The sequence below is a fragment of the Anomaloglossus baeobatrachus genome, chromosome 7, assembly GCF_048569485.1.
Source record: "Anomaloglossus baeobatrachus isolate aAnoBae1 chromosome 7, aAnoBae1.hap1, whole genome shotgun sequence".
NCBI lineage: Eukaryota > Metazoa > Chordata > Amphibia > Anura > Aromobatidae > Anomaloglossus > Anomaloglossus baeobatrachus.
Genome location: NC_134359.1, coordinates 77,328,700 through 77,344,456, shown reverse-complemented (window position 1 = coordinate 77,344,456; position 15,757 = coordinate 77,328,700). Strand labels below are relative to the sequence as shown.

The 15,757-nt window shown below is 41.1% G+C and overlaps 1 long non-coding RNA gene across 1 annotated transcript; it reads left to right on the top strand.

Moving 5' to 3' along the window:
• The first annotated feature begins 5,963 nt into the window (after positions 1 to 5,963).
• On the top strand, positions 5,964 to 15,112 carry LOC142245906 (uncharacterized). The gene is made up of 4 exons (XR_012724810.1): positions 5,964 to 6,017; positions 8,837 to 8,872; positions 12,781 to 13,042; positions 14,976 to 15,112. It is a non-coding gene; the product is annotated as an uncharacterized LOC142245906 (long non-coding RNA).
• Positions 15,113 to 15,757: the final 645 nt, after the last annotated feature.

Genomic DNA, 15,757 nt, shown 5'->3' with positions numbered 1-15,757 from the left:
TCTATTGCCCAGCGCCATCAGCAATGGTGCACATACCTGTATCAGTTGTCACCACCTCAGACATTGGGTTTAGGCTCAGTGTGCATGATCAGAAATCCCGGCACTTCCGGTCATGCGCAGTGTGAAGCCGGGTGTATGCGTCCTGGCTTCAGAGAGGTCTAGTGTGCATGACCGGAAGTGCTGGGCATTCTGATCAAGCGCACTGACCCTAAACCCGGCATGTGAGGAAGTGACAACGGATACAGGTACGCGCGTCACCACTGATGATGATGGGCAATGGTCATTGAATAGCATGTTAGCTTGCCCCTGTGGATGTGCTAACATTCTAAGAGGGAGGACTAGTCGGGGAAAAAAAAGGCCCTTGCGACTAGTCCCTGCGCTCATTAGCATATCATAAAGGATCTTTAGAAATACTTTTTATAAAGATCCCTTTATCTATGCTAGTGTATACAGGGACTGTTAGGCAGGGATTAGCTATATACACCCAGAACTGCTCGTGGTTCTGGGTGCATATTGCAGCTGACATATTCCTTTTAAACATAAAGTAAGAAGACTTTTAACATCAAAGAATGAGGGAAGGCCTCAAAAGATTCTGCCCTAGGTCAACTACAATACCGCAAATCCATTGGAAAATGTGTTACTGGATGCACGTGCTTAAAGGACGCATAGAAACATTGTATATAAATAATGTCGAAATGTGCAAGGGATGAATCGATTCATTACCATAACTATTTATGCAGCTATTTCTATTTATGTAGCCAGACTGTAAATACACGAGGTGTGCTCGGAATCATCACAATGATATCTGCACGCTGCACACTAATACTGATATTGCTCTAATACAAGAGATGTCACAGAGAGGATGAATGCTTTGAAAATTATATTGAAGACACGTTGGAAATCTAAGCACCGATCCTGTGTAATGTGTCTCCTCCAAGTCCTTCTAATTTCATAAAACTAGTTGTCTTCTCTCTGGCTAAGATTCACTTTAATGTTACTTAAATGTTGTAAGACATGGTATATATTGTGTTCATATATTTATGATTTAAATGAACTCCACTGAACTTGTGACATCAGCGCTTGTCACTGAGTTCAATGACCACCATGTTCTCACATCAAGTCTCACGGGTGGCCCATGACGTCACCGCAAGTTACAGTCACGGGCCGGTTGCGAGACTTGAGGTGATATCGCTGCCGGAATGGAATACAGTGATGAGCGCTGATGTCAGGAGTACAGCGGACTTCATAACCGCAGGTAATGAACTTAGCTAACCTTCTGATGTCAGCACACGTCATCCCCACGGCTGCTGAAACACTGCAGTGCGAGCAGCTGCGGGGCTGGTGGGGGAGTGGGACACAGACTGCAGGGGAACCAATACACGGAAGCCACACAGAAGTGCTTCTGTGTGGCTTCCGTGGATTTTGTGGACCCATTGACTTCTATTGTGTCAATTGCAGAACAAAATAGGACATATTCCATAATAACGGAATGGACATACGAACAACGATGTGTTTTTTGTAGGACCTAATGGCACATGGAAGGGCGTCTGTGTGCCATCTGATCCTACACAAAACACGTTGAAAAAATGGTCATGTCAGTAGGTCCGCAAAAAAAAAGGAACTGACCAGTACAAAAGGAACGGTCGTCTGAATGAGTCCTATTACTCAAACAATATTATAAATGCAAAGAAAAAAAATGTCACCTGGTTTAACAAACTGTAATTGGCAGTATTCTCTTTCAAAGAATAAAATATAAATGGCATTAAGTTTGGTAATAGTTATATCAAGCAACGCAACCAGTGCAACTTTCATCACGATTGTTTAACTCACTAAATGCTGTTGACCACAGCATCTATGGAATTAGGGAGAGTTCAGGGATTTCCCATCAGTCAACCCATCATCCCCCATCTACATAATCACTCTGGTGCTAATGAGTGATCACTGCAGCCAGAGAACTATCAATGGCCCCCGGGTTTGCCATAAGCATATGTCTATTAGACCTTATAAAAAGCAGCACGTAATAGTTGGCCTATCAGTAAAACACAGACAGCCAGATATACTTTGATATACAAAACAATCCAAAGCATTATACAGTGTCTTGAAAAAGTATTCATACCCTGTGAACTATTCCACATTTTTTCATGTTACACCTACAAACATGCATTTTGTTGGGGTTTTATGTGATATACCATCGCTAAATAGCAAGTATTTGTGAAATTTTAATGGAAATGATAAATGTTGTTCTAAATATTTTAAAAATAAAAATCTGAAAATTGTGACTTGCATTTGTATTCAGCCCCTGCTGCAAGTCTATTGGGGTATGTCTCTACCAGCTTTGCACATCTAAAGGCTGAATTTTTGCTCATTCTTTACAAAATAGTGGTAGCTCAGTGAGATTGGATGGAGGCGTCTGTGAACAGCAATTTTCATGTCTTGTCACAGATTCTCAATGGAATTTAGGTCTGGACATTGAGTGTGCTATTCACACACAAAAACATGATTTATGTCCTGCTGGTTAGGTGTACCTACACCCTAGTCTTAAGTCTTTTGCAGCCTCAAACAGGTTTTCCTCCAGGACTGCCCTGTATTTAACTCCATCTCCTTTGCAATCAATACTGACCAGCTTCCCTGTCCCTGCTGAAGAAAAGCCTTCCCATAGCATGATGCTGCTGCCACCACCATGTATGACAGCGGGGATGGTGTTTTCATGGTGATTTGCAATGTTAGTTTTCCACCACAGACAGCGTTTTACATTTAGCTCAAAAGGTTCTATTTTGGTCTCATCTGACCTTCTTCTACATGCTAGCCGTGTGGAGTAGAGAGCCATCTGATCACCTACATTTCAATTAACTTAAAGACGTAGAGGAATTTGCATGGTATGATAGCTGACATTATCATTAATATTAATTTAAGGTACATGCAACTTTTTGATCACTTGTATCATTATTGTTTTTTCGGTTGGCGCCTGTTCACATTTGTGGAAGCTGCTGGTGAGTTTTCTGTTATAGTTATAGTGCATTTGTTCTGACCTAGCTCTCCGCATATGTCCACCATCTTATTTAGCCAGGGACATTTCTGCCCAGACACGCAGATTATAATTGCACATAGATGCATTTACAGTTAGGTTCCCTATATAATGAGATCACCTTGTCGAGGTTATCGGGCTCACATAGATTGGCCAATACATAAGCTAAAAATCTCTTTTTATCAATCTTTCCAAATCAGTAATGCAATGCCTATGTGTCACGGATGTGTCTGACCATCAGGTGCTGCTGCTGGGACCAGGTGCAGAGGGGCCCGGCGATCGTCCAGACGTTAATGGACGCTGTCCCTTTAAGGGCTTGATATAGTTTTTTTTCTGTTTCCTTGCCAGGTTGGAGGAGCCTTTCCTGCAGCTGGTAATTAAGGGCCTTTATAACGTGGGGCCTCTCACTCCTCCAGTGCGGGTTATACTCTTCACTTGGAGAAGTTGCTTGCTCAGGAGTGCATGTGGCTTCACACTACTGTTTATTCTGAAGATTCCCTCTCAAGATAAGTTGTTGTTTTTCCTTTTTCCCCTTTTGCTATTTATTTTTGTGTTTGTTTGTTTTTGGATTGGTGGGTGGTGGGATTTAGTCCTAGGGTCTGGCTAGGAGACAGAGGCATGTTGGCGGGCCACACCTCCTAACCCTTATGGGTACCTGTGGTTTGAGGGCACAGTGTCAGGATAAGCACAGGAACCCCTGGTCACCCCCCCTCTTTGTGTTTCAGCCTCCCCTATTCCCAGGAGTCCACTTGCTGGGTGTCTCTCCCCACACCCAGCGTGACACTATGTCGTTTTACTAATTTTTCATATTAGCTATGTATTTTTCTCCTTTGCCCAATATTCTTATAGCAGTAATGCAATGCCAATGTATCCTTATATTATTGAGTGCCACTGGATATGCTTTTGTAGTTACGTTGTTTATTCGGTCGGCACCTGTTCACATTCTGGAAGCTGCAGGTCAGTTTTCTGATATAGTTGATCACTGGTATTTACAGCTTTTTGGAAGTGAGGTGAAAAAAAAATAATTCTGCCAATGTCAACATTTTTTACAATATTCACATCACTTTAAAATTGGCGTTACCTTTCTTCTGCTGCCAAACATACTAATTTGTTTTTCTGTTTTACTACCCAAAGTAAATATATTTTACAATAAATCTTGCATTTTTAAAATTTGTTTTGCTTTTGTGCTACATTTTATGAGTGCCATAACTTTTTTTTATTCTGCCTATGGAGATGGATTACAGCTTTTTTGTAGGATGAGCTGTAGTTTCTAATAGTACCACATTTAACCCACAGAATGTTTTTAAAACCTCTTGAGCAAATGTGACGCCCTGGCGTATCAGGTCATCACAAGGGTGCCGTGCAATCTGACCTTCTGCATGGTACCCGCTCCTCCTTGGCTACGGGTCCTGTCAGTTTGGTGTTTCTACCAACAGGTGTACAAAATCCTGAGGAACACTCTGCACCACACCCACCAGACACCCATTGGGCAGCCTGAGGGGAATAGGGCCACCCAAATGGGGGATGGAAGAGGGAGGTCTGAGATGTCAGTACAGTTCAGTTGAGAGGAGGAGAGGAGTTGAGCAGCGGTGACAGGACAGGTCACGCTGTGGAACTGGGCTCCGGAACCCGTCCCAGGTGCCATACTTTGGCCTGGCCAGTAGGAGCTGGAACCCCGGTCGCAGGGGGTAGTGACAGGGGGCACGGTGCCGCTACAGAGAGCGGGCCGGCTGCCTTGTGCTACAACCGGGCAGGGGCCAGGGCACGACGGGATACGCGGACCCTAGGCTGGGAAGAAGCTTCACGCAGCCCAGTAATTCACCCGACAGGAACAGAGTCTTCAGGAACCGGTCCCCACCCGCTCCAAAATCGGGGTTCTAGCGCAACGAGGGGGATAGGACTTCCCATAACCGTCCAGAAAATCTCAAGCGTGAACCCTGAGAGCAAGCTCACCTTGCTAGCCACGCAGGTGAGCGGGACCTGAGTAGTTCTAGGTGAAAGGGATCCACTTAAGAGACACACTGTGCCAAGGAACAAGGCTTCAGACCGACCAGCAACACCAAAGGGGCACAGACCCAGCATGCTCGTCCAACAGCAATGGAGCATTCAAGAGTTTGGTTTACCTGGTGTCAGCGTCAGTGTCTTTGGACTGTGTGAGTACTCGATATCCCTCTACTCCCAACGGGGCCCCCTGTTCAATCGATCACCGAGTCCCGCAAAACCACTCCCCTGCCTACGGAGGGGTTAACATCTCTAGCTGCCACACCATCGTCAACTGGCTCCCCAAACTGCAGCGGTGGTCCCTCACGTTACCACACACCATGGGTGGCGTCACGAACATTATCCCCAAACAAATCCCCCTTTTTATTTCTGGGTAGCCACGCAACCCCGCCTCGGATCCGGGGACCCCTCGAGCCACTGTGGATCCGGGTCCGAGCAACCCGTCGGCTGTCGAAGGGCGGCACACAAACACAGAGATTTATGGAGCAGAAACTCTCAAAATCCTCTTCCAAATCTGAAAACTGCTCAAAAACTTTGAGTTTCTGTAACGAAAACTCAGCAAAAAGTGCTCGTAATCTTTATGGATTTTCCATAATCGATGCATCGACCATAAAGAATACATACAGACATTATTTACAAAATACATAAGAATGCAAGGGATGAGTTTATTCATTACCATAATTTAAACTATGTAGCTATACAGTACTGTAAATTCCAAAGTTGTGTTTGGTCTGATTACAATGAAGTCAGCGCTGCTAATACTGTGATTGCGCTAATTAAAAAGATGTCTCAGAGACAGAGAATGTCTTGGCAATTAATTGAGGGCCGAGAGAAAACTGTTTACTAATTATATTGAATATGGAAGAAAATCTAAGCACCTGCCCCGTGTGATCCGACTGCCTCCGCCCAATCATTCTCACTATAAATAAAAGTAGCCGTCTTCTCTCAGAATAACATTCACTTTAATTTTACCTAAAGCTTCCAGGAGTTGGTATGTAGCAAGCAAACATATAGAGCCGATTGTATACTTGTTTTCATCTATTATATTGTTCTGATTACCATTTTTATGTGTGCGCTATTCTAAAGGAAGGGGATTATTGTAGTTTAATACTTTAATGTTAAGCGTTTGAAATACAGTATCTAAATTTATTGTAAAAACATTGTTCTACCTTAGTGTATCCTAGCGGATACAGAAAAACGTTCTCTGGTCTGGCTTTATGGCATAATAGTGAAATATTGATGGGATTTACAATTAACAAAATGAAAGGCTGAATCCTTTACTAATATATAAAAAAGTGAGAAGTTTGGAGGTAATTTATTGTCATTTTGTTTAGTTGGTTGCATATTTTATATTTAAGTTTCTTACTAATATTAATTCCACTTTTTCATATTTTTGACACTAGTCTCAATATCGCAATTAAACTTTCATAGTAGAGTTGAGCAAAAAGATTCACAGGTCCGGTGGCCATATCAGTAGTCTGTGGCCATCGGACCAGAGCCCTGGGAACCTCTTACCTGTCGACATCATCCTTTGAGTAGTAGTAAGCCTGGTACAACAATGTTGTCTCACCCAGTGTACTAATTAGCATAGACCCCAGGATATCGGCAGGCAGGAGGAAGTTTGTAGGGCTCTTTTCCAGTAGCTATGGACTACTGACTTGGTTGCTGGACCCAAATCCTTCAAATCAACTCTACTACATCCCAATGAAAAAAACAAACAAATAAACAGCAAGTGTGAACAGGTAAAAGTTGCTAGGATACATGATACACAAACTGTAATGCGGTAGTAAAGACGGAACTGGGACTACAAGGCTGACCCTAAGTCTGGGGACCCTGCACTGTCACTATCCCGACGGTAGACTTAGAGGTAGTCAGGGTCAAGCCTCCAGCATAGCCCTGTCTCATGTCCAGGCCCTAACAACTAAGTCCCCACCACCCTTGGAATTGACCTGGACGGAGCCCAACAATCCACCAACACAGAAACAGACGGGGGTAAACAAAAACCTATACACACCAATAACCTGCACCAGGGGATGACCACGGAGTAAGGGTAAGGGTACAACAAAAAAAGGAGTTAGAAGAAACCACTTACAAAAATCACAGAATAGTAGCAGCCATAAGACACGTCCACCCTGGCTAGCTCCTAACTGAATGAATAACCAGCAACAAGTCCAGGAAGCAGAGGGCTTATATCCTGGCTGGCAATTGCTTAACTGCCTCCAGCTGAAGCAGTCTGCTGCTGCAAAAAAAAGAGCATTAAACCCACCAGTGCCAAAAGAAAAAAAAAACATTTAAAGTGCATGGTCTAGATGGTAAGGTGAGAACTAGCCCTGAACCTGTCCCTCTACACGTGTAGGTTAGGGTCCCATCAAAGAAAGGTCACCTTGCCTTGGTTGATAGGCTGACGATTGGCTAATTTATGAGCTAAGTACCCTCATTTTTTGTATGTTTCATATAGCATTAATTCAGTTTAAATTTCATATATTCTATGTTTGCACATGTCTTAGCGCTTACAGAGGGCTGCTGTATCTTTTTCTTTGTACATCCCAATGAAGCAGCCCCAGTTATTGTTTCGAGTCTTTGGGGAAAAGAGGACTTGGGTCATGCTGGTTTTCTTGTCCTATCTCAACGACATTAGAAAACAAGTGGTATTGAAAAAGCAAGAAGGTCATACTTCCAACAATTAATGAGAAAGTAAATGAGTAAGGCACTCACAATAGTGGTGAAGCTCATCATGTAATATTCTGTGCACCTCACTATGCCCTCGAATAGAACGGGGAGAAAGAAAACATTTTCAAATACAGGACGTAGCATTTTTTGGAAAGCAATGATGGTAAAAAAAATTCTCTCTTGTTCTTTATCAAATTTCTTACATATAAAAATCAATGGCAATTTTTAAAAAAATGTTGCTAAAAATTCACAGGGAAGAAAGCAAAGGTGTTCAATATTAGACATGTAATATTCTCTGTAATATTCATAATTTAGAATCAAACATTTGATGAAAACAGGTTTTAAATGTTTAGTTTAACCCCGGAACTACCATGAAATGACTTTAACATGTCACATCAAGGGTCAAAAATAATTAAACTGAATAATTTTAGTTGCAACCAAAATTATTCAACCCCCATTGCTAAATATATTTTTTAGCAAAATTTGCAATAGTTCTGCCTTTTGCAATGAATCAAACAAGAACACATCAAATAGCTCTACACAAGTAATATAACACGTGATTTCTCTAAATGTAACACAAGATGCCACTTTTACTAATACCGCAGTCTCATCATTATTTAACCCCTTCATGACAAGCATCTTTATTATTTAGTAGAGTCCCTGTGGCTGTTATAACCTGCTGAAAATGTTATGCATAGCCAGATACCAGATTCTGGCAGTGTCCATGAGATATCTTAGCCCAGGGAGAATTGAATGGAGATACAGGTGGAAGCAGAGTTCACAGGTTAAAAATTATAGGAATGGACTAACGGGAGGTGGTAGAAAAGGGGAAGCTGTCACCGACTGCAGGAATGGACATATCATTGGTGCAGCCGCACAGGGGCCCAAGAACTGAGGGGATCGGCTTCGACCGCCACACCAGCAATTAGCTTCTGTCATAGGCAGAATTATTGGACTACAAAGGATCCATATACTGTTTTTGACACGGGCCCTTTTCTGTCTATGCCCTCAACTAACCGGTTGCCCCCAGATTCCTGGTGCAGGTGGTCAAAAACTCTTGACTGACTGCATAAGAATAAAATACTATAAATTTACATACTTGATCGTATATTCCATCATGTGTCTCTCTTTATTTTGCAGGATCGACCATCATGTCTGGTATCAATTTTGCCATCGGTTAGTAATGCATTATACTTCAGAATACCAAGTTGATTTATTCATATGAAAGGGACATGTACGCTCTGAGTCCTGACATTCAGTAAATCTTTGTATTGTTGATGAACTAACAGGTCTCGGAGTTTATATCCATGGAACTCAGTGTTATCCTATACTTATTCCTTCTGTAGGAATACATTAGAGACTGTGTGTTACCATTCCCAATATTGGGTCATAGCTGGTTGCTATCACACCACACATCCTACAACTGGATGCAAAGTTCACACAGGAAAACATATTAGAACATTTTTATATATTTTTGTGGAGAGGATCTTGAAGTAATAGAACAATGGAAATAATACTACTACTATATATTATGTATCTATTTCCTCTTCTGAAACCCCCCCTCCATAAAAAACTGAACTTTGTGAATATAGTTTATATCAGTCCTTAAAGGGGATCGCTCACCTGCCCCCCTTCCCACCAAAAAAAATGAGTGAGATACCTTGTAAATCCATGAGCTCCACTGATTCTGCTGCTGTTATCTGTTTTGCAATGTATTACTGCATTTCCACAGATATGCACATTTGATTCTTCTGTAGCTCACTATGTCAAATCTCTGCTTGGCAGTTCAACTGAGTATTTCCTCAGAGTCTCCTCTAGAGACGTTCACTTTCACATCTTTCCTCCCATATGCTGCCAATCACAGGTCGGTACCTGGTCTTGCAGACTATCAGTCTCAGACACTACCAAGAAGTAAGTAGCAGAGCGAGGGTGAAAACACACACACTCAGAGAAGACTCTGGAAAAACACCCAGGTGGTCTGCAAGCAGAGATTTCACATACTGCGCTCCATAAGAAGCAAATGTGAATATTTCTACAATTTAATGACGCTGGAAAAGAGAGGAAGAATTAAGGGGATCTGAGGAATTTTTCCACGGTATCTACCTACATTTTTTTTAGCAAGTGACAGGTCCTCTTTAAGAACTATATTTCACTCTTGGGGCTTTATATGGGAATCCACATATGCTACTGGTTAATATAGAATAGTGTAAACTAATGTTTGCTACCGAAACTATAACAAGAAAAAAAAAATCAATATGTCAGGATAACATTTTTTTAGTCTCCCAACATTAAAATAAAATGCAATGAATAGCGGTCAAAACATCACATCTACCCCAAATTGCTATTATTACAAACATCTGGTCAGGGTGTAAAACACAAGACCTCACAGAGCACTAAATCCCCCAAAATTAGAGCGTTACCGTCACAGATGTTAGAAAATGGCAACACAAGGAAAAAGTTTTTTCTTACAAATTTCCAAATGTTATTCCACCACTTAAAACAAATAAAATATATACATTTCTAGTATCAGTGAACTCGTATTGACCTGGTGAATCATATTGGCCAGTCAGTTTTACCATACAGTGAACATGGTAAATAAAAAACCCAAAAACAATAGTGGAATTGGACTATTTTTTTTGCAAATTTCAATGCACTTGGATTTTTTTTTTACTGTTTTCCAATGCATCGCATGATGAGATGAATGGTGTCATTCAAAAGTGCAACTCGTCACTCACAACAAAAGCCCTTATGGCTGTGTAGATGAAAAACAAAAGTTATTGCTCTTAGAAGAAGGGGAGGAAAAAACGTAAGGGCAAAAATGGAAAATTGCAAGGTTGTGAAAGGGTTAACAATATATAATGCATTCCAGTTATATTGCAGTATACCGTATTTTTCGGTTTATGAAATGCCTCGGATTATAAGATGCACCCCAAATTTAGAGGAGGAAAATAGCAAAAAATAATTTTTAATGTTAAAATGAGGGTGCATGTTATAATCCTAGTGTGTCTTAATCCTAATACTTACCGGGGAAACGGCGGTGGTGCAGCGGCTTAGGAAGGTCCCAGGAGGCAGGGCAATGCTGCGGGCTCAGAGGACGGGTGTTGCATCTCAGGAGGGACAGTGGATGGAGGTTCGGCCTTGGGGGTGTCGCGGCGGGTGTCATTGATCTGTGGGGGTGTCACTGCAGTGGAGTGACTCAGGAGGGTTACAGGGTGGGGTGCCAGGGTGTTGCTGCGGCAGTGGGCGCCTAATCTAACTGCACCCATGGTTGACGTAATGGACTTCAATAAAATGGCCGTGGAGTCGGCGCATGCACAGAAAGGCTTCCGCGGCCATTTTCTTGAAGTCCATTGCGTCAATCAGTACATGCACCACTTCCACAGCCATTTTCTTGAAATTCATTGCGTCAACCATGGGCGATTCAATAGAGCTCGCAGTCAGATCAGGGGCCTGCTGCCGTCGCAGCACTGCAGTGACATGATCAGTATCATCGATCCTGCCTCCTATGACCGCACTCCACCACAGCTGCCACGGTAAGCCATATCCGCATTGTAAGACGCACCCCCAGTTTTGGGGGAAAAAAGCATGTCTTATAATCCATAAAATAAGGTAATATAAGCGACTAGTAATATAAGCGACTGGACAGAAAAAAAAAATAAAAAATACAATTTTTTTTTTAAAAACAGAAAATTACAATCATCTTTTCTTTTCCCCCATTAAAAATCAAGATAATAAAAAAATGAAATATGCTGTATCGCTGGTCCTTTAAAATTTCAATATACCAAAATATAAAATGGAGAAAAAAAATTAGAAGCTCCAGAATTGTGGATTTTTAGTCACCACAATGTTACAGAATAAACTATTGTATCTACTCCAATATGGAATCAATTAAAATGTAAGCATGTGCAGCTAAAAAACAAGCACTCACACAGGTCCACTGATCTAAAAGTAAAAAAAAAGTCTTGGAAAATAGCAACACAAACAATAAAAATGTGTTTTACAAATTTTCAAAAGTAGTTTTTTTCACTACTAAAATAATAAAAAAAACTTGGCAAACTGTACTGACCTGGAGAATCATGTCTATGGGTGGTAAAAGTAAAACTTTTTAAAAAAATTGCATTTTTTTCACAATTTCAATAAACCTTGATTTTTTCCCCCCCCATTTTCCAGTACACTGTATGGAAAATAAATTTAAAAGTACAAATTATCTTGCAATAAAAAAAAAAGCCCTAAAGCCTGCTTTACATGCTGCAATATATCTTACAATGTGTCGGCGGGGTCACGTCGTAAGTGACGCACATCCGGCATTGTAAGGTACATTGCAGTGTGTGACAGGTACGTGCGATTGTGATTGAACGGTAAAACGTTCATCACATACACATCGTACCTTTCTCTAGACTTGCATGTCAGATTGTTCATCGTACCCGGGGTAGCACACATCGCAGTGTGTGACACCCCGGAAACGATGAACAGATCTTACCTACATCCTGCGGCTGCCGGCCCAAAATGCGGAAGGAAGGAGGTGGGCGGGATGTTTACGTCCCGCGCAGCTCCGCCCCTCCGCTTCTATTGGCCGGCTGCCGCGTGACGTCGATGTGACGCCGAACGTCTCTCCCACTCCAGGAAGTGGACGTTCGCCGCCCACATCGAGGTCGTATGGACGGGTAAGTACGTGTGACGGGGGGCTACTCGTATGTGCATCACGTTCAACAAATTGAACGTGCCACACATACGATGGGGGCGTTGCAAATCGCATACGATATCGTATGCAAAATTGCAATGTGTAAAGCAGGTTTTAGACAGCTATATAGGTGGAAAAATCAAGTTATATCTCTTGGAAGAAGTGGTGGAAAAAAACTAGAATGCCAACATGGAATTTGCCTGTGTCGGGAAAGTGTATTTTGAAGTGATAAATTTGCTGTATTTCAAATATAAATAGCAAAAATATACAATACATGCTGTTTTTACCAATGTGATAAACTTATGATCAATATAATATAGGTTCATGTCAAAGTCCTAGAGATTATAACAATGTGCCATATTTGTTGCTCAAACTTACCATACTCCATTTTTTTTCTTTTAAGGTTTTGGTGCAGGACCAATTTTGTCCCCTTTTTATATTGGTGGATATAACAGATTCGGTGGTGGCAATGGCTATAGGTTCGGATATAACCCAGGATTTGCTTACGGTTATAACCGCCCATACTATGGCCCACGCTGGAACAACTGGAACAACTGGAACAATGGATACGGTGGTTATAATGGCAACCACCATGGCGGTCATCACGGTGGTAACGGCCATCACGGTGGTCGTTGGAACAATAGATATTAGAATGGACAGAGATGGTAAATATAAATCTATATGCTGTATATTTATATGTTAGTATAATTTCAATCTCTACACCTCTTTTACCCTGAGCATTACCAGCCATGACAGGCAAGTAATGAAAAAAGTATGACATCGTAAAGCAACATTACCCATCTTGTGGGAAGTTACCGCGGCCGCTTACACTTGGCCGCGGCCCCCCCTTCTTTCTTTGTTTTCATCTTCGACCATTGTGCCTGCAATTGCTTGCTCGCTTCTCTCCTGGCACGGCTTGGCATCTCGTTGCGTCTGCACGTGCGCGGGGGCAATGGTGACATGTCCTGGTTCTCACGCGTGCGCTATGGCGCGTGGATGGCTTGGTTTGCACTGGGTGGAGTCGAGCGCGTGCGCCCAAGCGCCGCTCCATGTTCACCTCTGTAGGAGGTACTACGCCAACTTTCACTTCCGGCCGCGGGTGTATTTCAGCGTTGCACTTGACATAGGTGCATCCACTTCCTTTTTTCCCCTGATGAAGCGGCAGGTGACCGCATAGGCCGTAAAATGTGCGTTGGGGCACACCCCCACAGACCCTAGGCTCTGCTCTTATTTAGGTAATTGGTAATATATTTATATTTCCAGTCCTTCTGCGCTGTATGCAGTTCACTATTTGTATGTGTCATAATTATGGCTGCTTACCATTTTTCTGCATATAGCTCTGTTTAACTGGCGTTATATTTGGCCCAGAGTTTCTTGGTTGTAGTGATTCTCTTTGTACTGCATATATATCAGATTATTACCCTTTATTGGCACCTTGTCATTGCACATGCACTTTTGCAGGATAATTTGGGGATTTTTTAGCCATATCTTACCTCTTGTTCTTATCCTTTATGCACGATTGCACTTTACTGTAATTTTCAACAAATTTAAAATGTTTCAGCATTTAACTCTTTGTCCTCCAGTTATGTCCATGTAGGATCATGTAACAATTCACCCTAGAATTCGATTTTTCCACATGGTCCTTAACGTAAATATTTCTTTTGGGTAGAACTTATCATTTCTACTTTTGTGGTCTGCATTTTGGCTTAGGAGACATTAAGGCTTTGGGTGCACACTGCGTTTTTTTGTTCGTTTTTTTATGCTTTTTTTGGTGCAGTTTCGGCATATCTATCCTTATGCCAGCAATATCAATTCTGAAGTGCTGTCCGAATGTTGCTTCTTTTTTCCTTGCAGGTTTTGGTGCAGAAAATAATCTTCAGCATGTCAGTTTTTGGTGCATTTTTGCCGTCTGCATTTTTCAGCCCTTCCACCCAATTGACTTCATTATGAAAAATGCATGGCAAAAAAGCTTCAAAATGCGGTCAACAATGCACCTCCTTTTTTGGTGAGTTTTTCTGCTGGAAAATGCAGTTTTGGGTGCAGAAAATTTCTGCACCAAAAACTCAGCGTGCGCACATAGCCTTACATGTAAGTTTTGGTGTTATATGAAAGAGACAAAATCACTGGAACAAAATACATAAAAAAAAGTGTAGGCGTGAATTTATTATTAATAAGCCACAATAAATGTTAAAAATAGTTGTGCATTTTTAATCTTATTATTCAGTATGTGGAAGAAATTTAGTGCTAAGGGCATTTGGTTGTTTAATTTGAATTGGAAATTGGAAATTTAGTGGTAAGAGGATTTTCAGAAATTGATTTTTTGGGTGGAAAAAGCTGAAACTGATTTGGAAGAGAATTTATACCGAAATTCAAAGTCGACCCTAATGTAATCTATAAATAATTTCTCTAATAAACTCAAATTTATTTAGTTTTTTTTATATATATAGTTGTCATATAGTTGCACTTGGAACTGATGTTCCAAGAGGCTGGTGTTAACTCTTGAGTTTACTCCAACTATTTTGCGCTAATATTTAGCCCTTAAAATTGAGTATAGCAGATGATTGTGCACTAATACTTTTTTATTTTTCTTTGATTTAGAAGAAACCTGCTCAATCGCGAAGAAAAAGATTGGATTCACTTTCCACATTTGAAAATATATATAACATTTAACACAATCATGTATACCAAATTCTATAGTTAATGTCATTTGTCTGTTTACACAATAAATATGATTTTTGTGTACCTCATGTGTTACAATCTCTTATTTCATTGCATAGTTATGCCAGAAAACAAATAATTATGTGCCTGTAAGTATACATCACATAAATTAATATACATCACATATTATTCATTACGTCATTTATTCATTTTTTATATACATCTTTCTTTGGGATTTTAATACATTTTACCAATAAAGAGCAGCAGATATCTCAGAGAAGGGGCAATGCAATAGCCCAAATTAACCATGACATGAAATAAATTGAAAGAAACATTTAAAGGGTGGTCAAGCACCTTTTTAAATATAAATCCTTACACCCTCAGCACTTTTGTAATTTGATTTTTTTTTACACAATCCCCCACACTTCTTCTCTAGCTAATACTTACCATTAGAAGTCCCAGAGAGGGGTCATTTAACATTTCTACCTTTGGAACCCAGAGACAGGTCGAATGACCTGAAGGATTTTAGCTAACATCCTATAATCACTGTCTTTTGTTCTGTAATTAAGGTCATTACTGTCGCACCATTGAGTTTAGCCATTTAGTTTCTAGTTAGTTCTATTCAGTTTGGACTAAGGGTCATTTGACCCTCTTTCGGGACTTCAGGGGGGAGCTCGAAATTTCTGGGACTTCTAGTGTTAAATGTGCTTTATTTTGCTGCA